Source organism: Equus przewalskii, chromosome 28 (genome assembly GCF_037783145.1).
Source record: "Equus przewalskii isolate Varuska chromosome 28, EquPr2, whole genome shotgun sequence".
NCBI classification, from domain to species: domain Eukaryota; kingdom Metazoa; phylum Chordata; class Mammalia; order Perissodactyla; family Equidae; genus Equus; species Equus przewalskii.
Window position 1 is genome coordinate 23,258,984 of NC_091858.1, and position 27,046 is coordinate 23,286,029.

The following is a 27,046-nucleotide window of genomic DNA, read 5'->3' on the forward strand; positions in this document are numbered from 1 at the left end:
CTACTTGGCCTTTATATCAAACCACAGATATAATAGCCTGTCTTGTTTGTTTAAAAATCTCTATTCTGTCAATATATGACCTTGAAAAAGACCAAGTAAAAATTGTTCATAATGCCTATGTTCATTCTGTTCTTTCCTTTTACTTTGATTTATGACGAACATTTTTTTTTCCCAGTCTCATGTGACTTGAGAAGGTCTCATACAACAGGTCCCCACCTTTTCATTGAAAATATGTTTATATTTATAAAGCTTGCCCTGGAAAACATATCAGTAAAACTCAAATTTTTCTTTGACTTTTTCATAAAGTCAGTTTACTTTTACTATTTTTAATAACTGTTTTCTTATAGAAAATGCATCAGTTTATTGAGGAATATACCATTAAACACACAAAAAAGTTCATACATAACCCAATCACTCATTATTAAATATGGTAGATGTTTTGTATAAATCATTACTGCCTTTCATCCATGACAACATGTCCAAAATTTTACTTACGAAAATGGAATTGTGCCACCACACATTTTTATGAGTTTGCTTTTGTTGCTGGTTATCTAAAATATAATATGAACATGTTTTTTGCCATAAATAGGAAAATTCTAGGTTGAAAAGTCAAATAGGATCTTTGCTCCTAGCATTCTCAAAGCTTAAAAATGTGCAAGTGTACTGTGAAACTCTAAGAAAGAGACATGGTTTGCAGGGTTTCCCAATCATTTTTTTGTCTGAGGTGCCCTTTTTAAATTGCCTGTCACAGAAGACGTTTAGGAAAATATCGTTCTACCTAAATACTTTTTAACACTGACCATCGTTCATGGTGTGGAGGTACCATAATCTATTTAATCAATTCCCTATCATAGAAATCAAGTAATCATTATCATTAATGTACTCCTGGCATACTTTGTAAAATTCCCATCCTATTTCTGAAAGAAAATATCACATTTCAATGATTCTAAGATGCACATTTTCTGCAACTTAACATCCCAGGAAATGGCAGTGGTGACACCCTTGTCCTGGCCGCACATCAAAACTCACGGAATGCAAGAAAATACTGAAAATGGGAGCGGTACACCCACTTAAAAAGTGTTCCTATGACAACTCCCCTGATAGCATAGAGCAGTGCTTCTCAAACTTTGGGGGTCTTAGAATCTTCTGGAATACCAACTTAGAATATAGAAGCCCAGACTTGTTGAAATGGAGCATGGCCTGGGCTTCTATTTTTACCATTTTTCTAAGTGAATCTGATACATGCCAAACTTTGAAAACTACTAGCTAGGTGATGATATTGTGTGTGAGAGAGAGAGGGAACCACGAATACTGACAACTCTGGATCAGAATGTCATTCAGAAGAGTTGAACGCTGAAAGTGAAGAATTTTAGGAGTACCTTTACTACTTTCACTTCCTTTTCTTTCTTGTTTCTGTATGCACAGAGTGCTAGATGAGGCAATTTAAAGAGATACATCAAAAAGAGCTCTTCCAACAAATAAAAATATTCCAGTTTAAAACAGAACATTGTGTTACAATTTCATTGGCAAGTTGTTTTCCTTTTAGTGGAACATAAAATATTGGTATGTCTTATAATTTACAGGTTCTTCACTTTGTTGGCACCTCTTTTGGAACATCCTGTAATACCTTACATAAGGAGGTGTTCAACAAATGTCTGGTAATGATGAATAATAAAAGCAGTCAAAACATACAGCCCTATGCGTTGCTCTGTTAAAATATATTGCCTTGGTAAGCGTCCCAGAGTATCTTCGTAAAATACAGATATGGTCACATCTTTGTTCTTTTTAAAACCCTCTGGTGGCTTCCCATTTCCTGAAAAATAAAGTTCAAAGTCCTTAACGTGCAGAACAAGGTGTTTCACAAACTCACACATCTACCAGCTCAATCTTATCTCCTCTCACGCCTGCCCCAGCGTGTGCTCCAGCAACATTCAACTTCTTGGATTCCCCAAACTTCGAATTTGCTTTCCTATCTCTGTGCTGCTTCCTTGTCCTGGAAATCCCGTCCCTGATTTCCTGGACTGGCGAACCCCTCCTTGTCCTTTTGGCCCAGCTCAAAGATAGCTTCATGAAGCTCGGACACTAGTCATTTTTCTCTCACTCCCGGAGTATAATTGTAGAAAATCACCTTGTAACATGACCACCGGTTCACTTGTCTTTTCCCCCGCCCATAATGTGAGTGGGAATTCAGTAATCTGACACGGGATGAGGTTCTTGGCATGTAGGACAGGATAAAGGGACATTTGTCAGGTTGAATTGAGGGACAGCCTTGGAGAAAGATACAATTCACCTGTGACTTCCTCAGCCTGCGCATTCATTCATGCACTTGTTCATCCATCATGTCTGTATCTACGTGCCAGGTGCTATGCTAAGCAATGGAAATAGGATGAAGACAAAACAGAAATGATTCCTGCTCTCATGAATTTTATAATCCACAGGACAGACAGAGCTTAAATAAATAATGCACAAGTAAATACAACTACACAATGCTACACATTGTATATAGCCTGACTGCAACCGGGCTGCCCTAGGGCCCTCTCTGTAAGTGGTGTCACTTTCAGAATCCAGCTGCAGAAGCCTTAATGAAAAAAGTGACTGTCCTGAAAGTGTCACTCTGACATGAGTCACGGCTGATGACCCCTGGCTGACATCTGGCAGAGGCAGCTTGTGGCCTACCCACTATCATCCTCCATTTCTTCCTCATTAATGGAAGACTGATTTATCTGGGGACACAAGGTGCCCAGCTGAAAGATGGCATATTTGAGCCTTACTTGTAGCTAGGAATGGACGATGCGTTATCAACAGAAGTGCTGGGTGGGAGTTGTGGAAAAGCTCTTTATAAGAGGCCAACTTGTAATGTTATATGTCAATTATATCTTGATTAAAAAGAAAAGAAAGAGGCCAACCCAAGTGGAAAATGTGTCCCTTTGCCTTCCTTTCCTTCTTCTTGCCTAGAACATGGACATGATGGCTGGAGTACGTGTAGCTGTTTGGGACCATGAGGATGCCTTGAGGATAGAAGCTATTTTCTAAAACTGCCAGAACAGAGAATAGTAGCTGGAGTCTTGATGACCATGAGGACAGTTTTCGACTAGCCCTGAACTTCTTGTCTGTCACTTCCTAAAGTGAGAGATGAATATACCTCTGTCTAGTGTGAGCACAGTGATTTGGGTTTTCTCGTATAGACAGCCAATCTTAATCCTAGTAGTTACTGACAAGACTATCCTATTTCTGTTGAGACTATTTGAGTGATAACTTGAGTTCATTTACAGTTGTTGAGTTTAAAACTTTTTCATATATTATCTTACTTGATTCTCATAAAAAATCCTGCTAGGAAAGCAAGGGCTGCATTTGTTTCACCCGATTTATGAAAGAAAATCCATCATGCCCGCTCACATAGCTGACTCGGCTCATGTTATTCTCTTGGTTTACAAACTTTTTCTGTCTTCCCCTCATTAAATGCTCCATATCCTTCAAGATACAGTTTAGGCATCTACTCTTAGGAGAGTTATATTTATCCACCCTCATGCCTATAGTAAAGTGGGTTGTGAAATGATTTTTTGTGCTAATTTCAACCCACAAGGCCTGTTTACAAAGTTAATCTTCTTCCTTTGATGTGGAAAATGTCCAGAAAAATAACGTTCTCCCCAGTTATCAGTTCAAGGTAATTAGCCAGCAATGAGGACCTCTGAACCTTACTTTTGAAAGCACTGGAAATGAATTCTGATGAGGATAGACTTGGGAAAACAATCACCGTTCTGGATTATGGTCCTAACCTGATAAAATGAAGCCCCTGTCCAGTATTCCACAAGGTCACATGCTTTCCCAAGTTGTGTACCCTGTCACTGGTAGGCCTTTAATTGGGCATCTATTACATCCAGGGTGTTTTGGTTTTTTGGTTTTCAACTATTTTTATCCTTTGGTACCAGACAATTGGATTCTCAAACATGTACCAAACTGCATATTACTTAGACCTCGTTATATTATTTACTTGGATGAATAAGTCTCACTGAACAATTATATCAGAAGTGCTTCTAAGGGACAAAGGATGATCCCTTCTATTTTTCATTTCTCTGAGATTTGCACATTTGCCTGCTGGCATTCGCCTCTTCAGAGTTGACAGAAACTGCCAAGTTTCACCTCGTGCCTCATAATTTGTTTCCGTGGCTCAGGTGAAACCAGCAGCGTTTGTTTTAAAATGCTCCTTGCCAGGCATTGTTTGCTGAGCTGATGTGTTCGTTCCTAGTTCAATAATGTGGTGACGGCAGAACCCAAAGCTTTTTCCGCTGAGCCGGGCATCGTGGCACCCTGCCTGGAGGTACCTGGAGTCATTGTTTCCATAGGAAACAATGGTTGGTGGGAAAGGTCACTGGAGATACACTCTTGTTAATTTGGTCAGAGTGCCTCTCGGAGAACAAAGCATGGCCCCTCCTAAGAGAGTGAAAGCAACTAGCCTCTTCTTTCCAGGTTGCTTTTGAAGCTTATCATTATAAGTAAAAACAATCAAATTCCTTGGAAGCAAATGCAGCTTTTTCTATATTGCCAGCAGAATCTCTCACAGTGTGGGCTTAATGAAAGCCAAGGGTGATTTTCTTTAACAGGGGGCAAGCAAGATGTATTTGCGTTTGGGGTTACCAGGGCTGGAGGATGAGGGGGCCTGGATGGTTAATGGTAGGTTCACTTTTTCTTTTGTTATTGGATAACACTACAGTCTTCCCCCACCTGGTGCTGACACATATTAATGGACGTTTGAAGATAAAGTCATTCTTGTAAGGTACTGCAATTGGGGTATCTGCAAGCCTAGAGCTTGATAAACCTGAAATACTTAAAACAATGTTATTATTGGCCAGTCAAGACCAACTTCTCCTGCCTGGCCAAACCTTCTTCCTGTACTTCCTGCCGCTTTTCTCTATTCCTTTTAATCTAGAGAGGACACAGGACTTCTAGTGAGTTCTGGTAACTAAATGGAGTTTTCTTCTATGGTGCACATATGGTATTTTTGTATTAATGGATTTTACTTTATATTCAGTATTTTTAAACAGTTATTTATATTGCTGACTTATGTTCTTATCATTTGCCTTCTGGTAAGGTTTTGTTCCTTTGCAATCATTTTCTCATTTTTAATTCATTCAATAAGTGGATTTCCATAAAGTCTTCACTCTGGGTTGGTTTGGGTTTCGGGTTCCTCTGATTGATCAAGGTCATTCTGGATACTTATCGTGGTCAGACTTCCTCAGTGGATATGAAGGCATTTGATTCAGAGCCTGTGGGTCCAGCCAGCTTCCCAACGTATATTTCTTAGGGGATGGAATCGTGGAAATAAATTCAATTTGCTTTACTGAGATACTCCAGTCCTCTCCAAGGAAGTTGTCCCACTTCCCATCTTGGTCCCATTTAAGCTCACATTGTTCAGGTCCTTGCTAGCGTAACTCATTATGCAAGATTTAAGAACAACCTTTGACATATTCTGTTTCTTGTCAGGAATTAGGAAATTCAGTCTAATCTTTATAACAGGGTGTGCTACCCCATTAAACAAACCATACTCAAAGTCTCTAAGTTCTACAAAGAACTTCTTTGTTATACCCGGGACCCGGTCCCACAGTGGATTGTCACCCAGCTGCGGAGGCTGTAGGGATAGGTGTGACTGGAGGACAACATGTCACTTCAATCAACAAGGATCTTGTTGACTGTGACGGAATCGGATGAAGAAGAATTTCAACATGGGAACCAAGGGATAAGTGGCTCAATGTCAGGATTCAGGGAAGCAGTAAATGTAGGGAAATAAACTTCCTTCAAGAAAGTGCAAAATGTTTGCAGTACTCTCTACCAGAGTAGTCTCTCAATCAAATTAATAATAATAACAATAATAAAATTGCCTTAGTTAGTCCATGACTTCTCAACTTTAGCTTTAACTTTGATGAAGGCAGACCCTCATCAAGTAATCTTAAATCTGTGTTTGTTCTGAACACTGGATTTTATTCTCATTTTATTTCATTTTTTGAAATGTTTTATCTTGAAAACAAAAAACTTGAAACTTTCAGAAAAGTGGAAAGAATAGTAAAAATAAACTGGAAATATCCTTCATCTAAGATTTACCAACTGTTCATATTCGCCACATAGGTGCTAGCCATTGATAGATAGATAGATAGATAGATAGATAGATAGATAGATAGATAGATAGATTTATACCTACCTATAGATTTATACCTACTATCTATCTATCTGTCTGTCTGTCTATCTATCTCTCTATCTATCTGTGCTAAATTATACCACACACACGCACATAGACACACACATAATACAAATTTATTATGCATTATTCTTTGTGCTGAACCATTTGACATTTCAACATGTTTCCTAAGAACAAGGACATAAACTTTTAAAACCACAATATAATATGATAAGATATAATATAATATATAATCATCAAATTGTATTATTATATTATATATAACATAGTATATATAGTTATATAATTATATAACATATAACTATCAAATTATGGAAATTTAAAATGCAAGAACACTACTATCTAACATATAGTCCATGTTCAAATTCGCCAGTTGTTCCAGTCCTGTACCTTATGGCATCCTTTTCCTGATCCAGCATCCCACCCACGGTCACACATTGCGTTCAGTTGTCTCTTTAGTCTCCTTTCATCTGTATCAGTTCCTCAGCCTTTTTCTTTCATGCTGTTCACTATTTTAAACATGAAAGTCCTATTAATTTTGCAAGGCACCTTTGCTGACAACATTTTTTTATGATGTAATTTGTATGAGCTTAGGTTTTACGAGCTTAGAAAATCATTCTTCATAATATGGTGGTAGTATAAACTTTCATACTGAAAAAGATCTCTGAATGGAGGTTTTCACCCACATTCTGCGTAACAAAAACCAAAACAGATGGCTTTTGGGGAGTTGACAGAGCAGCATGAAAGTCAGACGTGAAAGGAAAACTGCTACTAAGCCAACAGGGCAGGACAAGTATGGAACAGCAGAGACATCCCAGGCACAGTGGATGCACAGAGGAGGCCACTGCAAACTCCGCCTGGAGTGTCCTTAGCGAGGTGGGGCTACTTGAGCAACGTGTTGAAAGATAAAGTAGGAGGCAGGCTGGGATGGAGGTAAAAGGTGCCCGGAGGATGGGGTCTGGGTGAGAAGCTTTTAGGTAGCAGGGAGATCCTCAAAGCAAGGAAGTAAGAAATAGGATGTAATTCGACATTGCTGAAACATGGGGAGTGAAGAATAGAATATGAGGCCGAGGTTGAAGGCAGGAGCAAGTTCAGGAGCAGCAAAGTCAAAAATAACTAAGAGAAGGGCCAGCCCTGGTGGTGTAGTGATTAAATTCAGCACTCTTTGCTTCAGCAGCCAGGGTTTGGTTCCCAGACTGTGTTAGTGGCCATGCGGTGCTGGTAGCCCACATAACTGAAAAAAGAGGAAACAAGAAAAAAATAGAGGAAGAATGGCATGGCTGTTAGTTCAGGGCAAATCTTCACAAACAAAAATCAAAACACAAAAAACCCCACAACAACTAAGGGAAGCTCGTGTAAATGAGAACAGGCAAGCAGGCTTAGAACAATCTGAAGTGGTGAGACCGTACCAGGCAGAAAGGCCTGCCCACTTTTCTTCAGTAGATATCCTAACCCTGAGCTGGCTCCAACCTACCAAATGGGAATTTAGTTGGAGAGGGCAGGGAAATGGGATCCCCAGATCTGCATCCACAGGGTTCTTATGCATACTAATATTGGGGAATTGCCACTGAAGGCTGGAGTGCTAAGAAGGGGAGGGGAAAAGAATAGTAAATCAATGACTACCAGCAAAGGAATCCTCTATGTTTACAAGTCCAAAGTGTTAACACAACTATTTCAAACAGGTTGCTAGATATAAAAATAAATGGGATGGTGTCTTGGAAATATACCAAATAGAACATGACTGGTAACAGTACTAAAGAAAAGACTGGGGATTTTGCAGAAGGTATAAATGGTTAACAGCATTAATCATGTGAAATTCCCTGAAGAGGTGAAGTTTAAGGAATGGTGGGATGTGATCCATCTAACTGACGAAGTAAAACTATTCCTGCCTTGGAGGCAATGTTTAAAGCAAAGGATTTTTAATTTGGTTTGAATTTTTTTGTTTGTTTTTTTTTTTGCTTGAGGAAGATTCGCCCTGAGCTAATGTCTGTGCCAATCTTCCTCTATTTTGTATGTGAGATGCCACCACAGCATGGCCACTGATGAGTGGTGTAGGTCCCAACTCAGGAACCAAATCTGCCCTGCCAAAGCAGAGCATGCCAGACTTAACCACTAGGCCATGGGGCTGGCCCGGTTTAGATTTTTTTTAAGAATTTTTAAATTACAAATAAATTATAATTGAACTAAAGAGTCATTTTCTGCATTAGAAAACAATAGGAATTTTAAAAATTCTATTTTAAATTGTGTAGGACACAAAAAGTAGATTAAAATAGTTAGATAAATGGAGTCCATAGGTAACATCTTATTAAAATATCCTGTCTAATTGGGTTGTTATTTTGGCCACCTATAAGGGCTTTGTTTCAGTTTAGTGGCTACGAGATTATAATTTGAAAACAAAAAGTTTAACTGCCTACATTTGCCAATCCCCTTTATGTTCACTCTATGACAGGAAGGTACAACCTGTTTTGACAATGGTTCCAATTAGTGTCTACACAGTGATTTGCATGTTATTAACCTGGATAGAGCCGAATCTATCTATCGAGAGGGGCTTCCCTTTCTCAAATTCACACGTAGTACAGGCGCATAAAACAAAGTTCCTCTTGAAAGCTGAAATCTCAGAGCACTTGTAGTATCGGTGAAATATTTAGAAAGATAACAGAAGCTGGCCTCCTCAAGAAATGATGAGTTTGATGAAAAGAAATTAACAAGCTGTGTCGGCGCGCTGCACATGGTCAGCCATGCTTGCTGTCTAAGTCTGTCTGTTGGTTGTTGCTATGACTACGAAAAGCCAGTGGAACCCAATGAGCTGTCTGCAGCAGGGCTGGGAGGACCAGCCATTTTACTTATGGAAAACAGTGTGGCATATTCTGCTGAGCTTTACCCTGGAAGAAGCATTTTTTAAACATCTCTTCAGAGGAGAGAGAAGTAATGGGCATGGTAGTACACAATTATTACAGCCACGCATGCCTGCGAGCTGCCATTTGGCCAAGCTGTTGACGGCTGTGCCTAGGAGCTGATCTGAGAAAGTGGAATGCAGAGTGATAATGCTGCATATCTGCCATCAGACCGCAGAAAAGGTTTTTGTCTTGGGAAGGCAAGCTTTCCCTGCAATATTATCTCGGCGGCTCTCTAGCAGCTTCCTCGAAAAATAGTGACCCAGAAGGACGGTGGTAGCGTCTGCGAACACCGGGCTTGTGCGTGGCTGTGGCTTATGAGCGGCAGGTCTGAAGAAGCAGGTGTGTGCTCGGATGGGCACTGGGCTGTAACGCAGGCGGACGCTCTCGGGTTTACCTGCTTCCTGTTAACAGATTGTTGGCTCAGAGAGCATCTGCCTGCACGCTGAGGCCGAGGCTGGAAAGGAGGTCCCTGTGTATCCACTTGACTGACAGAGGTAAGCTTTTATGCCTTTTTAAAGCACAGCATAACAATAACTTGGAGCAAAACTTACCCTAAAAGATTTATATTCACGTGTGATCTGGATTTACCAAGGAAGCACACAGACACAGACGCTCACACACACATTTCCACAAAATAGTGTCAGAGACAGACATAGAGATGTTTCAGTGAGTTTAGGTTCTAGAAATTGTATGATTAAAAACATTGCTAATATGCCTTAGGGTTTAAAATAAATATGTACCAGTTTAACAGACCATGGTGGCTTGTCGTTCTGGACAGTGTTCGTAAGCAACAACCTTTCTCCCTTACAAACAATGGATTCTTTTATTAACCGCACTTTGACATGTATTAAGAGAATTGCATGGAAAATCAGCACCTTGAAAATTGTGAAGCGTTTATTTTGAAGTCTCATAAATGATTTGTTTAACTCTTAACATACCAGGTATACACGTAAATTAAGAAATTCCGTTCCCTATGTAGGTCATAACAGCCGGTGGATCTTGCACTTGCTGCTTCTGAACTCAGAGTCTTGGTGTGCTGTTTGATTTCGTTTGGGGTAGTTGTAAAGCAAATAGTGTATGTACTGGAAGCGGTTCACACATCTTTTCCAAGTATCATGCATGCCACGCTAGCCCAGAGCACAACACCCCCATTGTGCTCCCCCAGCTCGGAATGCAGGGGAAAGAAAGGAAGTGAATCTTCACATTAAGTTCAAGCACAGCCAGAGTGTGTGGTGCGAAAACTTCTTTTATTGCACAATTTTTCTCACAAGCAGAGAAGTTTTAGAGAGAGCGAAACCAAAAACACCTCCTACAAATGTACGCTAATATTTGCAGAGGATGTTTGCTGTGATTGCTTTGTGATAATAGCACAGACTTTGAATTGTGGTAGAAATTGCCCCTTAGTGAGTATTTCTTTGATTTATAGTCTCTTAGGAACAAAGCTGTTACTGAGAATTGAAATTGGGCAGTCAAATCAAGATCCCTCGTAAGGAAAGGACCAAACCATGATTAAATTCTGTTTCAGCAAAATTTCAGCTTTACCTAAGTTAGTTCTATTGGTGGTCTATCAGAAACCTCAGATATTTACAATGCTACGGAAAATCTTTAATGAAAGATTTTTTGTTGAAAACTTTGAATGAAACCCTCTACTAAGGTGAAATACCATGAAATGTAAGATAAATCGTATCTGAGATCTACTGCTAAGAAATATATTTTTATTTGCTACATTTTTACCCAAAATATGGATGACATGAGAGTGACCTTTTAATTTTAGGTATAATGTAATTTTCATGGCTACATAGGAACGTGCATTCCGTTTCACAGATACAGCAATGTCAATGTGCCCTCAGATAAGAGAATTATAAAGCATAGGGAGAATATTTTTCAAAACTTCTCTCCTAAATGTCACCAATACTCAAGATATAAAGATGTAGATAGACTAATTCATCTCAATCTAGAGAATCGTGCTGGTGTGTTTACTGATAAGAAGAAATAGGAATATACCTATTCGAGCATGTGAGACGTTGTAAAAGATAAAATGGTGAAGCGATAGCATTGTACGTCACTTATGGTTAACTTTCAAAGGAAAGCTAAATGAACAGACTTAGTCGTGAGTCAAATTCTATAGATAAAAATATCAGCCAAGGAAGCGATTCTGTTACAGCGGAATGAAAAGTAGCTCTCCCCGATTTAATTCCCTTCAAAGATTCGCACTGCAAAATTCTTAGAATTAACACAGCGAAGAGGCCTGCAGCAGGAAAGCAATTTTGTTTTTTGTCTATTTACATACCCTTATTTTCTGCCACTTCCAAACACCCGCCAGCGATGTCACATACTTTGTAATTTTCCAAATGCACTATAACTATATAACTTTTGCAAAGCCAGCCCCTTTGTGTAGACTTTTTCTTCAACTCTCCCCCAGCGGCAGCCACCTGTCATGCATTCTTCAAAAAATAGGTAGGATGTCTCCCTAGACACTTCCTCATCGGGATCTTAGGTCTGTAGTCCTGTCTCCTGCACCATATTGCATCTGTCTCTGCTCAGAGGCTTCCAGAGTCTTACTGCTTCTGAATGTACTTTGTCCAGTGTCTAGAACTTGGCATTCAGACCTTGTGCTAGTAACCTCAGACTTCACTATTTTCCTATTGGTTACTGTAAATATAGGCTTGATCTCAAAACAGAAGTCTTATTATCTATTATATTGCCTTTTATCAAAGAAACTCAAAACAACAATGAGGCTTTAATGTCTCTGATATGAAAATATGGCTTCACGATCATCCTTTGATGAAAGCTGTAAATGTCCTATAATCGATCAGAATTTTCTGAGGGAAAATTTTGTAACATATAAGTTTCAAACAAAAACAGCTTCAAAGCTTTAGAATTTCGAAGATGCTGTTTTTTTATTTACAGCTGTTATAAAATTTTCAGGGGAAATTAAGTAGAGTAAGTATTCCTAATAGAAGTTTGCTGTAAAATCAGGCCATTTAAAATTAATGTTGAATTGATGATAATTAGTGGCAATTATTAACAAAGGTGCTTACGGAATTGTTTTTCATACTGAAGCCGGAAGAAAGTAGAGGTCAGGAACTGAAAAAAGACCAAATAATTGAAATAAAGTCTACAATTGTAGGATTTCTTTTCATTTTCCTAAATAAACCTGAAAGATTATGGATAATCATATGTACATTTTGTTTCCCTATACTTGAGTTCCTGGATGAGGGAGAGAATATTCTGTGAGTCTCTCTCTTGATACAGACATACTTTTGGTTACAGAGACTTCCCACCCTTTTTCTGTATTAAATGGCATGGTTATTATTTTTTTAAATAAGCCTAAATTTTTACAGCTTTTTTGTGGAAAAATTGCCACAATGCTGTAATCAAAAAACAAGAATGTTATCAGGAATTTTATTCAGATGTAATAAATATATAATCCTTTGTCTCCAAGAAATCCATGTTGAAAGCAAAAGTTGTAATTAATCCTGTATGAATTTCGGTACATAGAGTAGAGAAGATAGGAAGTTTCAAATATCCAAATGTTTGGAATTAGAAAGCAAAATATTAGAAACTCACTTAAATGCATATTTCTAGACGTTTTCACATTGTATTCCAGCACTGAATTGTATAATAAAAATAAGATAAATAGCAACTCTTAATTATCATGCTGTCCTTTAAAGGTTTATTTTGGCTATCTTCCAGCTGATTTGAATGTATAGAGTGCTAATTAACTAACAGCTAAAGTTGAAATGAGTTCTATTCATCCTAAAGACTAATCATGTTTAATCAATTATTTTAAGTTGTATATAATAATTAGAATTCAGGAAACATGATTCCATATTATTTCTGCATCATTTTTAGTACTTTGTATTTTAAGTAAGTTATAATATTTTGAAGCCCTAAATTATGTATTCCATATTTGATATTCAAATGAAATGAGTGCATTGCATTTTATAGTGAAGTATTGTAATATGTAACTGTATGAGATAATTTTCTAAAAGTTCCGCAAACTATTGATTTAATTATGGATGGCTATTAAATTCTAAACTATCACTGCAAAGAATTTTATGGAGAGTTTCAAAATCTCTTTATCTACATCATTTCTGAAAAAGTTGACATATACATTTAGCTATGAAGAAACACCTCTGTAACTATTGAGTTCTAAATATTGACAAATGAGAACTCTCATTCCAGCTTAAGCTCAATTAAGTGGATCTTATTTGAATACATAACACAGACCCAGAAAAGACAGGTTTTTATTGTGAATTTTAACAACCTGACATATTCACGTAGTACCATATTGCACTTTACTGTCCCGTAGTCTTCAAAACCGAAATGCACTATTTAACCAATAGAAATTTTGGTCCAAAAGACAGTGGTTTTCTCTTCCCATTACAAGTCAAGTATGCAGAGATCCGGCATTAATTCTGCACCTTTGAAAAGTATTATTTGAGCAAACAATCCAGAAAGTTTCACGTTTCTTGAATCTAACCAAAGGTCTCACTTGCAAAGAAAATTTTCCTACCTCAAGAAAAAAATAATCTAGTAATTTTTCTCATTATATTTCCTAATTTCTTTTTTGATCTATATTATAATTTGAGGAAAATTTTTATTTATTTATTTTTAAAGATTGGCACCTGAGATAACAACTGTTGCCAATCTTTCTTTTCTTCTTCATCTTCTTCTTCTCCCCAAAGCCCGCCAGTACATAGTTGTATATTCTAGTTGTGAGTGCCTCCAGTTGTGCTATGTGAGATGCCACCACAGCATGGCCTGATGAGCAGTGCCGTGTCCTTGGCTAGGATCCGAACCAGAGAAACCGTGGGCTGCTGAAGTGCAGCGAGCGAACTTGACCACTCGGCCACGGGCTGGCTCTGGAAAATTTATTTTTTAATAAAAAATATTATATGAAAATTGCAGTGAAATTTTGTTTTTTTTCTTTGTACTATTGCTTACTTTTTACATTTTTGGTTTTTTATTTAACCTAGAAAATCATTTCTTCTAGCTTACCTTTGAGATGTTTTCTCAATAGTTGATGTAAATTGCATATCAAAAATACTTTCTTATAGTGAATGTATCCTCTGCTTTAAGTAGGAGAGTTAGTCCAATGAGAGTAGAAACAATTCTTCTTTATAGATTTCCTAGTACATTTTTTCAGGAAAGGCTGAATGTAAGGGGCAGCATAAACCTTTCAGGCTCCAAATTGTCTGATGTTCTACTCAATTCAGCATCCTTTAGAGACTAATGCAGTTTTAAGATCAGCCATAAGGACTCCAAAAGCTATAGCAAAAATAGCCTTCTAACCAAGAGCTGCAGCACTTGTAAAAATCTGAGAGCACAAGCAGGGAGTGGTGTGAAGAGTGGTAAGATTTTTAAATGCACAGAAAAAACATATGCAAAAGAGAAATTCTAAAGGATTACTGGCCATGTGGGAGAAAATGTATTAGGATAAATGTCCATTCTGTCCTCTTCTAAAGAGCTGAAGTCACTGTACCTTCTTCTAGTCAGGGGTAGTTAACTTCTTCAGAGACCTTTGGTTCTCTAAGCAGGTGACCATGTGTAGAGACAGCAGCCTTGTCAATAGAGAGAAATATGCTTAACCTTTTGACCATGTGGAGAATCATCTTCCATATATTGACAAGTCAGCTACTTCTTCCTCTTTGGGTTGTATTAATACCAGATCTTAACACTTTATAAGTGTTACAGTATTCACGGAAAAGTTTAAGAAAGCAACACTTGGTTGCTTCAAAGTGAGCTATTTTGTGGATTATCAAGATGCCTCACTCCTAACGATTTCAATTCTCTGTGCTAAAGTTAACAAAGGAAAAGAGATTGGATACTAACAACTTCCGCTGTTCTTGTGTTAACTGTGTCCTCTGGTGCGCAGTTTGAGCACCCTCTGAAACGAGTACACTTAATCTGTCAGATATTTAATTGCAGTATAGTAAATACTATGTATTTTATCCTCTCAATATCTAGATTTGGAAATTTGTAGGATAGCATTACTAGTGGTGAGGATAAAAACTTTATAACCATTTAGTTGTTCTGGAACAGTGTGAAAAAAACTTGTGTTGTTCCATATACCTCGAGTACCGGCTTGAACCAGTTTATGTAAAGGGAGGTCCCGAGGGTGGCGAGGGGAGATAGGACAGGAAAAGTTATAGGCTGCTTTGGCAGAATGAAAGTTTCGGGGGAAACTCAGCTTGCTTTAGAACAGCAGCTGGAACGTTGTAGGCAGGTAGCAAACAGGTCAATATATTAAAGTCAGTATTTGTTGAATGAATGAATAGCTCACAGTAATCAGTTTTTCCCCCAGAATCATGCTAATGCTAACACACTGATTATAAGATGGTGCTTGAATTTAGAGATAAAATGTTACTTTGCAAGTTTTTATGATTTTTTGGAAATCATAAAAGAGAAGAAAAAAAGGATGAAAACTTTAGAAAGTTCTTTTATTTTTACAAACAAAATATAGTCTTCCTGGTGAGAAGCACTAAATTCAAACAATATTATAAAACAGGACTATAACCAGAAGCTTAGATGAAGCTCAAATGTAACACATTGTTTAGTGAATAATTCAGACACCAAGAAAAATGTATTGCCACTGTTAACTTTCTTAAAGCCTCTGGTGACAGTCACATTCATCAAGCAAAATGATCAACACTAAAAAGTTAAATTTTTCCTTTTTAAATAAGTATAAGAGAGAAAAGTTTAAACTTAAAGTTTAAAAAATTAAGATCTTTGTTTTAAGGCTTTAGAAGATAGTTAAAACAGAGAATTCAGGATTGAAAAAGGTATTCGTCTGGGAGATCATAAAAACCATAAGAAGAGGAAGACCTTACATGGTCAATCAAAATATTTACTCTGATTAAACACAGGAAAACAATAAAAACCTGAACGATTAGGTTTCCATAAACTACAGAAAAAAATGTTCAATTTCTTCAATCCAAAATATATGGATAATAATAACAAATTATATAGAACCTACCCTTTGCTAGCTACTATCCCAAGAGCTTTACATATGTTAATTTTTAGTGAAGGATCTGGGAAATCCCAAAACTTTAAGGACATTTTAACTGGAATTTTCCAGAAGTATTGCATGTGATCTTAAATTATTTCCCAAAGAGGGATTTAATGAACAACACATTCAGTTGCTGCTTCTTAGATGCTTTCATGCCGTTTTGTACATTATATTATTTTTTATCTCATTTTGATGAAGTTTTCCTATGTATCTAATCTTTCCACACGGAAGTGAACTTGATGGGAGAGCAATAGTGTTTTATTTGTTACCCTCATCATCTTGTCATGGGTATGGCCAAGCGTAAATGAGGGATGGCTGGAGGATTAGCCCAAGTAGGTTGTTGTATCAAATGTCAAGAAATAAAGAGAGGGCTGCCAGGTGGCTGAGTGGTTAAGTTCACGCCTCAGTGGCCCAGGTTTTCACTGGTTCCAATCCTGGGCACAGACCTAGCACTGCTCATGAAGCCATGCTCTGTTGGTGTCCTATATACAAAATAGAGGAAGATTGGCACGGATGTTAGCTCAGGGCCAATCTTTTAAAAAAGAGAGAGAAAGAAAGGAAGTTACACCAAGGAAAAGGGAGGGAATCAAAGTAATATAAACTGTGATTCCCTGTAACCTCATGAGAAAATTAATTCAGTCCACATATCCTTAAATATTTGTTTTGTTTTGTTGTAGTTTTTTGTTTGTTTGTTTTTGGTTAGAATGCTTTTCGAGTCAAACACTAGGCTCAATGTCAGAGTAATCTTTTTTAAGTAAGTCATCAAACTTCCTCAAGAGGAAGTCATGACACAAAATGATCTGGCTCATTTAAACCACTATGGACTTTTCCCTCAGAATTTAATCTCCTAAACAACTTAACTATATGTTAGTTATCTCTGACCATCAAGAAAACAATAAAAATGTGGGAAAGCCTAATTGTGTGCTTTACCAGAAACTATTATTCATTTGTTGGAAATATATCTGTTTTGGGAAAAGGGCTTTCTTAGGTCAGTAATTCAGATGACTGATAATATATCCTGAATTCTTTAACACTGACTTTACTTAGAAACTTGACTTTTTATGATATGTGGTCTGAAAGCTGTTTATATCACTGACTTCCTTGCTACCCATAGATTTAATTTTATAAGACTAACATAACTGATTGATTTCTATAATTAATTTGACTTTTTTCTTGAATTAAAAAAAAAAAGCCTTCCTTCTGGAGTGCACATGTTTTTAATATATATTAAATTGGTTTTTAGATGTATTGGCAGCAGAGGAGTTCATCACCCTCACTTTATAAATAAAAGCAAATGACAATCAAAGCCATAAATAAGCTAGTTTAGCTTGAAAAATACCTTCCTTCGACCCCAAATCACAAATGTCTTTTCAGTGCCTCATATTGACAGCTCTCTGGTAAAATAATTTACTTGATTTATATTTTATGATGTGGTGTATGAAGCCATCATAATCCTTTTGAACCCTAAACTTTTGCTTCCTTTGGAATGAATTGGGAAAACATGCCCTCAGAGCTCTGGCCCTTGCTTTTTGGCACTGATGTTTGGCTTCGCAACTGTCAAGAACTAAAAGATTATGATCATCAAATTAAGTTTCCTGGGGAATGTTCCATTCATGAACTGTGTCTTTCCCAGATTCCTCAGTCATTTTTTGCATTCCACTTCTAACCCAGCCTGTGAGAAGGGGTGTTGGGTTTCCATGGTCCATATAAGGCATGGGAGGAGGAGAGAAGGGGAGCTTAGTGACTAGGGCTTAGAAGAACCCTGGTCCTCCATGTATTTGTTATTGGATAGAGTCATTCAACCAAAAGAGCTTTTGAGTTCAGTAGAAATTAGGAATAGCAGTGATGCGAAATTCACATGTTCTGATTTCCAGCCAGAAGTAAAGGGTTTTTGAGAAATCTGTACGAACTCTATCTAAGGCATCTCAGAGAGTGAGAGTATTTTATCTGGCCAACAAAACAGGATGGGCCCTTGTGTCTTGACATTGAAAAATGTCACTTCCCGAAAGGTCGGATTACTATTTGGTCACTGTGTTCTTTTGGGAAATAAAATCAGAATTTCATCTGGCAAGTGTAATGCCAGGTGACAAATTACTTTAAACCTATCATCAAACTAACTATTTTGGCCCAACAAACACAGTACCATGAGTTCATAATGGCCAAGTAGATTGGAATATCTGGGTTCACCCTTTCCCATAGATGGGCTTGACCATACCCTGACAAGTCTCTAACTCTCCTCTTTCCAGACTTTTGAAAATTGTTGTTTCAATTGTTGTCATGTTAATATGAGTTAGCTGATCACATCCTTTCCAATTTTATCTGAAATGGCAAAGAAGGCTTTGACACGGAAAGCAGAGAATGTGAATAATACTAAGTCCTGGACACAACTTAAGGAGAGACCAAGTATGGAAGTCAAAGTTGTGATTGTATATTTAAAAATGACTTTCAAGTTTTCCTATGACTCATCTATTCATTTACTGCATACCCATCAAGGACCTACTATGTGTTTATCATGAATAAAAAGATAAAGAAATGAGTCAGAAAGCCATTAAAAGAGTTTGCAGTTTAGTGAAAGCGATAAGACAGGACTGCTAATTACTATAATTGAAGATGGAAAGTAATAAAGTGCTATAAGGCAAATATAATGAATGCATTTATTTTATTCCTTCAAAAAGACATGCATAGAAGTAACTTTCATTCAATGTAGACGTAGAAACTCTTTAATTGTCTCAAGAGATAAAGTCCTAGAAGATAAAGTATTAACTGGCTCAGGGTAGGGAGGTTTCCTAGAGAATCAGGGAAGATGACTTAGTGAAAATGATATTTGAATTAGGTCTCAAATGAGGTGGGATTTTTGGGCTGGCCTGGTGGCGCAGCAGTTAAGTTCGTACGTTCCACTTGTCGGCGGCCCGGGGTTCGCCAGTTCGGATCCGGGGTGCGGACATGGCACCGCTTGGCACGCCATGCTGTGGTAGGCGTCCCACATATAAAGTAGAGGAAGATGGGCATGGATGTTAGCTCACAGCCAGGTTTCCTCAGCAAAAAGAGGAGGACTGTCAGTAGTTAGCTCAGGGCTAATCTTCCTCAAAAAAAAAAAAAAATGAGGTGGGATTTTGACAATAGCTTGGAAAAACAAGCTTTGTAGGCATCAAGAATTGTTTTATTCAACTAACATTTATTTAGCACCCTTCACTGTTTTCACATAAATTGTTTAATGTGCACAACCCTGTGAGGTATGTACTATCATCATCATTTTACATGAGAAAAGAAGAAACTGAGGCTCGGTGAAAGGCCCATCGGATTTTATTTTTATGAGTTAGTTGCTGACTTTGAAAAGCGCTTCATTCCAGTGTGTGGATAAAAGTACATCAAAAGATTCAGAAGTGAGTATGTTTTTAAAGATGTAAAAGCAAGAGGTACAACTAAGAAATAAAAGGAAAAGACTCTAGCTGAGACAGTAGAAAGAAAAGAGGAGGGAGGAAGGGAAATGGAGAAATTTGTTGGTGTCGGCAAAGAGCTTAGCCTGTTTATAGCCATGGAGAAAGCACTAGCAGGAGAGAAGGAAAGTGCTAGAGGAATTGGGGCTACTCCAGGAGCAAGACCCCAGAGAGGGCAGCAAAGAGAGATAAGACCCGAGGACAAGGGATAGCCCAGCCTCAAAGGGAGTGGAGGAGACTGGGACCCCGGGAGCACCAGGGAAACTGAGTACATGGGATCAACTCTCGAGAGCTAGAAGGAAGGTTGAGGGAGTTCCCAATGGGAGGCCTTGGCACACGAGCTATGAGTAAGGTCCAGAGATGCATGTGAGGTAGAGTAGGAACCTTGTTCTGCGCACGGTGGAGAATCAACAAGGAGGCACAAAAGATGAAAGAAAACCTGTGGAGCCGGAGCCAGTGTCAGGAGTGAGGGCATGTCAGGAGGAGCACTGTCTCACATTTCTTTGTGTCCGGGCTCTAAATGTCTAAAGGCACATTTACAAAATTATTAATATAAATTACTATGACATTGAATGTCTGATGCAGGCGAGATTTCTCTAAAACAGTCTTTTAAATAGGAAGTGGTGCGTCGTAGGCTGGGGGCAGATGTGTACAAGCATGGATTTCAGACTCATGCATTGCTAGGTGGGAGTCCTGGCTCTGCAACCTGCCTGCAGTGAAGTAGACCAATGTGCAAACTTCCCTAGGTTGTGATTTCCTCTTCCAAAATAAGCATAAGTATAGAGCGGAGCGTTAAAGATATTATACATATATTGTATATAGCACAGCGTCTCACATGGAGAAGGGTTCCATAAATGTCAGCCACTATTGTTTTTAATTGTTCGTGGATTAGAAATTTATAGTTAGAGTATCCTCTTAACCAGGGGTCCAGTTACTTATTCTGATCCTCTAAAGACTTCTGAAGCCATGCACATGTGTGTTTCGAAGGGACACTGCTACTGTCACTCTTCTGTTAGATCCTAGCTACCTCTGAAAGGGGTGTGAAATCTAAGACTCATGAATCTTAGAGGGACTCCATAATGCTCATCTAGTAATTGATCAATTTAGGGTGTGAAAAGATGGGGAATTCCTGGGGCTGGCCCGGTGGCATAGTGGTTTGGATCCAGCACTCTGCTTCAGTGGCCAGGGGTTCCCGGGCGTGGTTGTGCATACCACTTGTCAGGCTGTGCTGTGGTGGTATCCCATATACAAAATGGAGGAAGATTGCCACAGATGTTAACTCAGTGACAATCTACCTCAAGGAAAAAGAGGAAGATTGGCAACAGATGTTAGCTCAGGGACAATCTTCCTCAACCAAAAAAAAGATATGGAATTCCAGGGGAATTGGGTAACTGGGTAGATGGGGATGCTATTAACCAAAATGGTAATGAAGAAGACCTTTTTCACTTGTTTTTTTACATGAGGGAGAAGACGTTTGGACATGTAAGACTTGACATATTTGTTGGCAACATCTAGGTAAAGGTGCCTAACAGGCAGTTGGAAGTACTTTTCTAGCTATCAGGAAGAAGTGAGGCAAAATATGGAACAAATCAGGACCTCAGATGTAGTCTAATTCAAGACAGGAATGGATTGATGGTTGTATGCAGCTTGAGACTATGTTACCTCTATTAATATTATGTATTCCCCTATTAAAGCCATTTTTCTGATTACATGTTTAATTCATTAAAATTATAATTACTAAAATATTATATTAGCCACTCTGCAGAAAAAGATCTACATTTCCAAACATACGTGGTTGTTTTTTTTTTAAGCCATTGAACATAGTTACTAAGTGCACTTAGGTCAAAATGCTTAATCCACCTCCCCCAGTGTTTCTGCATTTATCTGCACACAAGAGTTTTAAAAACAAATAATGAATTTTTTATTTCTTTGTTTAAAAAAAAAAGATGAGATTTTACTGGTCTAAATGTAGTGAATGTCAGGAAGAAATGATACAAATTAGCAACCACCAGCATATTAAGCCAACTTTAGTTATTTTATGGAATTTGGTATTGAACAAAAGGTTTTTTTTTCTGTTGAAGTTATAAATAACGACTAATTTAGTTTTCTTGGAAAAAATAAATAAGAATCAGAAAGATAAATTTTCTCAAAGACTTTTGTGAGGATTAAATGGATTTTTTGTGTTAAGTGTGTAGAGCAGGGTCTGGCATGTAGAAAATGCTCACGAAGTGTTAGCAAGTATTGTTATCAATCATTTTAATGTAAGTGAGTTAGAGAGGGAGGTGCTCCACACCTCGGATTCTCGAGTTCAATGGTGATTAGTCGGAATCTTGGCTCTTGAGGATGGCTCACGGTCTTCAGAGATGAGCTAGGGGAAGTTAATGACCACACAGCATCCCAGGTACCAAGACAGGTGAGCAAGCCTCAGAAGAGGGCGTGAATGATCCGCCTGGGAGATCTCAGGAGTGTGCAAGGCAAAGGCGGAGGTTGTAGACGGAAAGAACACCGTGTGCAAGTGAATGAGGCAGGAAAGAACACTGGAGGTGGGTTGGTGGGTCTGGAATGTAGGAACAATAGGGAGAATGGGGCTTGGTGTGGGGTGAGCCCACGGGCTCTGCAGTCACAAGAACTTGGATTCCATTTCCAGCTCTGTGATGTTAACTGAGTGTTCGGGAGCAGGGCCCTCTAGACCTCGGTTTTGCTTCCTGTAGAGCAAAGATAAAGCACTCACCTCTGAGGATTATTGTTAGGATTAAATGAGATTATTGTAAGTGATTGGAATAGCACCCGACACGTCAGAAGCACGGAAGGAATGGTAGCCTCGCCTATTTTTATCATCAGCGTCAGGATCAGCCTCATGCTAAGTAGTTTGGATTAATTCCTTAGAAGAAAAGAGAACCATTGGAGTTTCTTTAAGTGGGGAAAAGTAATGCTTATGTTTGTGTGTAAAATAGATATAACTGGTAACAGCATATCCAATCAAATGAAGAGAGCAAGAAATGGTTATAGAGAGACAGTTTCTGTAGCTTAGACAAGAGAAAAACAGGCATGAACTAAAGTGATGCGACAGGGAGAAGAGAGGGATTCATTCAGTCAGGAGTCCCATGTATCAGTCACTCTTCTAAGTGTTTGAAATGCATCAGAAACTGTGACTGCTAAACAGTCTTAAGAATAGGCGATTCTCAGGCAGTGTGGTCTTGCCTTGACAAGAGATGTATGACATGCACGGAAGCTACTTTGTGGAGGAGTTCGTGAGGCGTCACTGAGGAAATGTTCGGGGGAAAGAAGATGTGGGGTTCGCCTCGGAACATGCTCAGCCCACTGTGAACGAGGAACAGTATGTGCTAAATCACAGAGGCGAGAAGGACATGTTCTAAGGACTGAGAGTCGTTCTGGGTGGTTGGAATGTGGGGTGCCTGATATGCAGAGATAGAAAGGAAAATTGGCCAGCAGGCTAGAGCCAGATTGTGGTGTAATTGTGTCACACTCAGTTGGATGAGAAGGCATTGAAAGAGTTCAAGCAGGAAAATGAAATAATAAGATTTCTGTTATAAAACATCTACTCTGGGTAAGAATACAATTGAGGTGGGATGAGAAGAAATTCAGGGATTCACATGGGAAGATAGCACATATTACAGGAAGAAAGGTTGAAAGGCTCAGCTAGGACAGGACAACAGGTCTGGAGAGAAAGTGCTGGAATCAAGAGAAATGACGGAGATGGAATCAATAGTACTTAGTGTTCATTTGGAGACAGGGGCAGGGGTAAAGTTTGATTACCAGGTTTCTCTCTTGGAAAAGCATACTTGATGGAGAAAGTGAAATTGCTTCGAGACGTTTTGAGATGGAGATGCGAGTAAACCACCTAGGTGGCCTAGTTCAAAACATGGTTTTAAAAAAAGGAGTCTGGACCAACAGAAATATAATTTGAGCTGCAAATTCAAACCACATATAAAACTTTAAATTTTTTAGTAGCCACATCAAGAAAGGTCAAAAGAAAGATGACATCAATTTTTCTTTCATTGAGGTTATGATAGTTTATAATATTGTGAAATTTCAGCTGTAGATTATTATTTGACATCAATTTTTATAATATATTTTATGTAACCCAATATATTCAAAATATTCTGATTTTAATAAGTAATCAATATAAAAATACTATTCACTTATTTTACATTCTTTTTCTTTTTGGATCTGTAGTGTGTATTTTATGCTTACAAAATGAGTCAATTCAGGCTAGCCATAGTTCAAGCGCTCAGTAGTCACTTGTAGGGGCTGCCATATTGGAAGCACAGCTCCAGACTTTCAGAGGCTGTGCGGGAATGTCTATTTGAGAGTGACCAGAATAAGAGTCTTCTCTGAAGGTATAAATGAAAGAGAGCTTACACAGGGGCAGTAGGGAGTAGCAGGGGGCAGTAAAGAGAGCTTATGCAGTGGCAGGAGAGAGGAAGGAATTGACATAACTGCCCTGACCTTGATCCTTTATCTTTTTTTTTTATGAGGAAGATTGGCTCTGAGCTAACATCTATTGCCAACCTTCCTCTATTTGCTTGAGGAAGATTGTTGCTGAGCTAATGTCTGTGCCAACCTTCCTCTATTTTTCGTCTGTGGGACACTGCCACAGCATGGCTTGATGAGCAGAGTGTAGGTCCGTGCCTGGGATCTGAACTCGTGAACCTTTGGGTGCTGAAGCAGAGTGCGAAAACGCAACCATTATGCCACCAGTCTGGCCCTGATCCTTTATCTTTTAAGGATGTGGGATGTGAGATTGGAGTCTCAGAAATTTTGGAAGACTTTGATTATCTGTGTTGAATTTTTATACAACCAGGAACTGCTATATACTATTCTGAGTGCAGTGCAAGATGAAAATGCAATTCTTCTTATTCAAAAATTATTAACAATTTCAAGATGAGAACCAAAGCATATTAAATGCAGCACCTGGCCCTTCTGAGAACAGGGTCGGGTGCAAATGCTTGGGTCACAGGCTCATGATCCAACTCTGCACACAACTTGCATTTTTATGCATTATATATGAGCATATTGCCTTTTATGAATTAAATGCAATTTATTTAATAGGATGATTAATGATTTTGAACTACTGTGGGTTATCACTGCTGGCAGCCATTCTTTCTGGCTGGAGTTGAAAGCCTCTTCTACCCAGGCAGGGGTGCTTGGGAGGCATAAGTCCTACTGTACCCTTGCCATGTACCCCACACAGTCAGGAACTCAATCGTGCCAGAACATCATCACCCAGAATCCTGCATCATGTCGAGGGGGCTCATGGGGTCCCCAACCTGGAAATGATCTGGCAGCTACTCGTTATCATTCTATCTTCTGGAAAACCCTCTTTCCCTACCCCTTGACGTGATAAGAGAGCATCCTGACATGGAAGTCAAAAATGAGCGTCCTCAGAGGATGGGGAAGAAGTATGGGACCGATGGAGCATAATCTAGAATTCCTTCTACGTGAGCTGGGCATCTGCGGCTCTAGATCCAGGCCAGCGCTCAAAGCTGTATTATTTGCATTTTCGTATTTACGCCTTTCTGTGAATGGAACTCCCTATCTTAAAAATGCAAATGTAATCATCAATTTCAGACCTTCCTTGTAGTACATTACATATGAAACTAGGGATCTGCTTCATTGAATAGCACCAAGATGGCCCCAGACAGTCGTCAATGTCAACGCACACCCCACACCTCCTTGTTCCATTCCAGTTTGTCCTTCCTCCTCCGCCGTCTGTCTCTCCGTTCTCCTTAACTTGCACTATCCCTCGAGCCTAATGTCATTTCTTTACAGCGTTATCATAAAAATCCATATTATACTTTGAAGTGCCACTTGTGTTTAGTAAACAATTTCATGTTATTTTTTCTTGGTTGCTTAGTTTTACAAGTCAGTAAATAATCGTATTTTTTTCTAACATTTTGATATCCCATAACTGATTTTCCCTTTGTGCGTGCCTTGTCAAAGACAGGCTTCCTCCAATTCTGCGTGAAAGTCCCTCCAATTTTGCAGGAAAAGAGGGAGCAGATGGGGCAGGAGTCAGCAGGGAACCGTAGAGTAAGGTCCAGTCGTGGGCCTGGCCTCCCTGGAGGCGTGATCACTGGCGTGTGATTTAACATCTGTCAACCACGTGTTTGGTCCCTGAAAAATGAGGATATTATGCCTAGATCATAGGACCGTGTGTTCTACTATATGAAATAATTCATACAAAGTACACGGGACAGTACCTAGCACTTAACCGACTCTCAATTAATGACAACTATGCTGTAAATAAAAACCTCCTGTGATGAAAGAGAAATGAAGATCCCCCAGAGGTCTTGACATCTTAAAGCTTCACTGGGCCCACACAAAAAAAACTACATAAAATAAATAAAAATGAATTTCCACAATAGATAGATAAATGTTTAGATCTTCTTCATATAAAACCCACCAGACTTTCAATGATCATGTCATTCTTAAACTTGATGTTTAACTAAAAACTCAAAGAAACTTCTGAGGATCTGACAACACACTTCTGTACCTTCTAGTCTTGACTGAATTATATCACAGGAAGGCAAACTAATCTTTTGGTTCCAAATTATGCAGAGTATTAACTGCCAACACGCTGTTAGGATGGAATGGGGGAGACCATTATTTTTAAAGATTCGAATTCCAAAGACTAACCATGCTGCCATTAGCTATGCTAATAGGGAAGAATTTTAATTAATCTTACAATCCTAAAGTACTCGCATAAGAATGCATTATCTGATCTTTTTCCAATAGATTTACCTGCTTAATTATGTTTTTCTTGGGCTGAACTAAATTTAATCTTCTTGTCACGTGGCGCTGAGCTTTGTGACCTGAAAAGTTAGTTAGGAATGTAAAATAAAAGTAAGTATTCTTATAAATAATAATAATAGCTACCATTCATTGAATGCGTACTGTGTCAGGCAGCTTGCCAAATTCTTTAAATACCTCTCATTGACTATTCACAAAAACACTCTGATGAGGGTATTATTCTCATTTTACGGAAGAGGAAACAGGCTCTGAGAGGTTGAACAAGGAGTACAGGGTCACATGTGGGGAAGGTAAAGATCCATACTTGAGTCGGCCAGATTCCAAACCCTGAACTCGAACATTTTTCTAAGCTGCCTATTTGTGGCAACTTCAGATCAGCCAAAAGAAAATGTTATACTTCCCATTTTATCGTTCTCTCTGCATTTTTGTTTGTAGGCTCTATGGAAACATTTATTTATAAGAGTACACGAGGTTTCTTTATTCTCAGAGAGCAGAGGTAGCACAATAAAAGGACCTGGGGGGAAAAAAAAACATCTAGAAGGTCAGTAATTATTATTCTTTGTGATGAGATTGTGGATGATTTTTCTTTTCTTCTTTTTGCTTGTCCATATTTCCTAAATCTGCTTAAAGCTACAAAAATTTCAAAATAAGAAGTTGCATATAGATGAGGACCAAAGGAAGATTGCGTGGCACCGATTGTCTTTACACATCTGATTATGATACTATAGTGCTA

The 27,046-nt window shown here is 38.6% G+C and overlaps 1 protein-coding gene across 35 annotated transcripts in view; it reads left to right on the plus strand.

The window, feature by feature from the left end:
- SORBS2 (sorbin and SH3 domain containing 2) overlaps nt 1–27,046 on the plus strand; it is a 332,515-nt gene that overhangs the window by 113,221 nt on the left and 192,248 nt on the right. For 30 of the 35 annotated variants that reach the window (XM_070599011.1, XM_070599016.1, XM_070599027.1 and 27 more), the window contains exon 1: nt 8,813–9,581. The exons of the other annotated variants lie outside the window; for them this stretch is intronic. The gene's annotated coding sequence lies outside the window, so the exon portion shown is untranslated. Of the gene's footprint in view, nt 1–8,812; nt 9,582–27,046 lie in introns of those variants that run through there. 35 annotated transcript variants of the gene reach the window in all.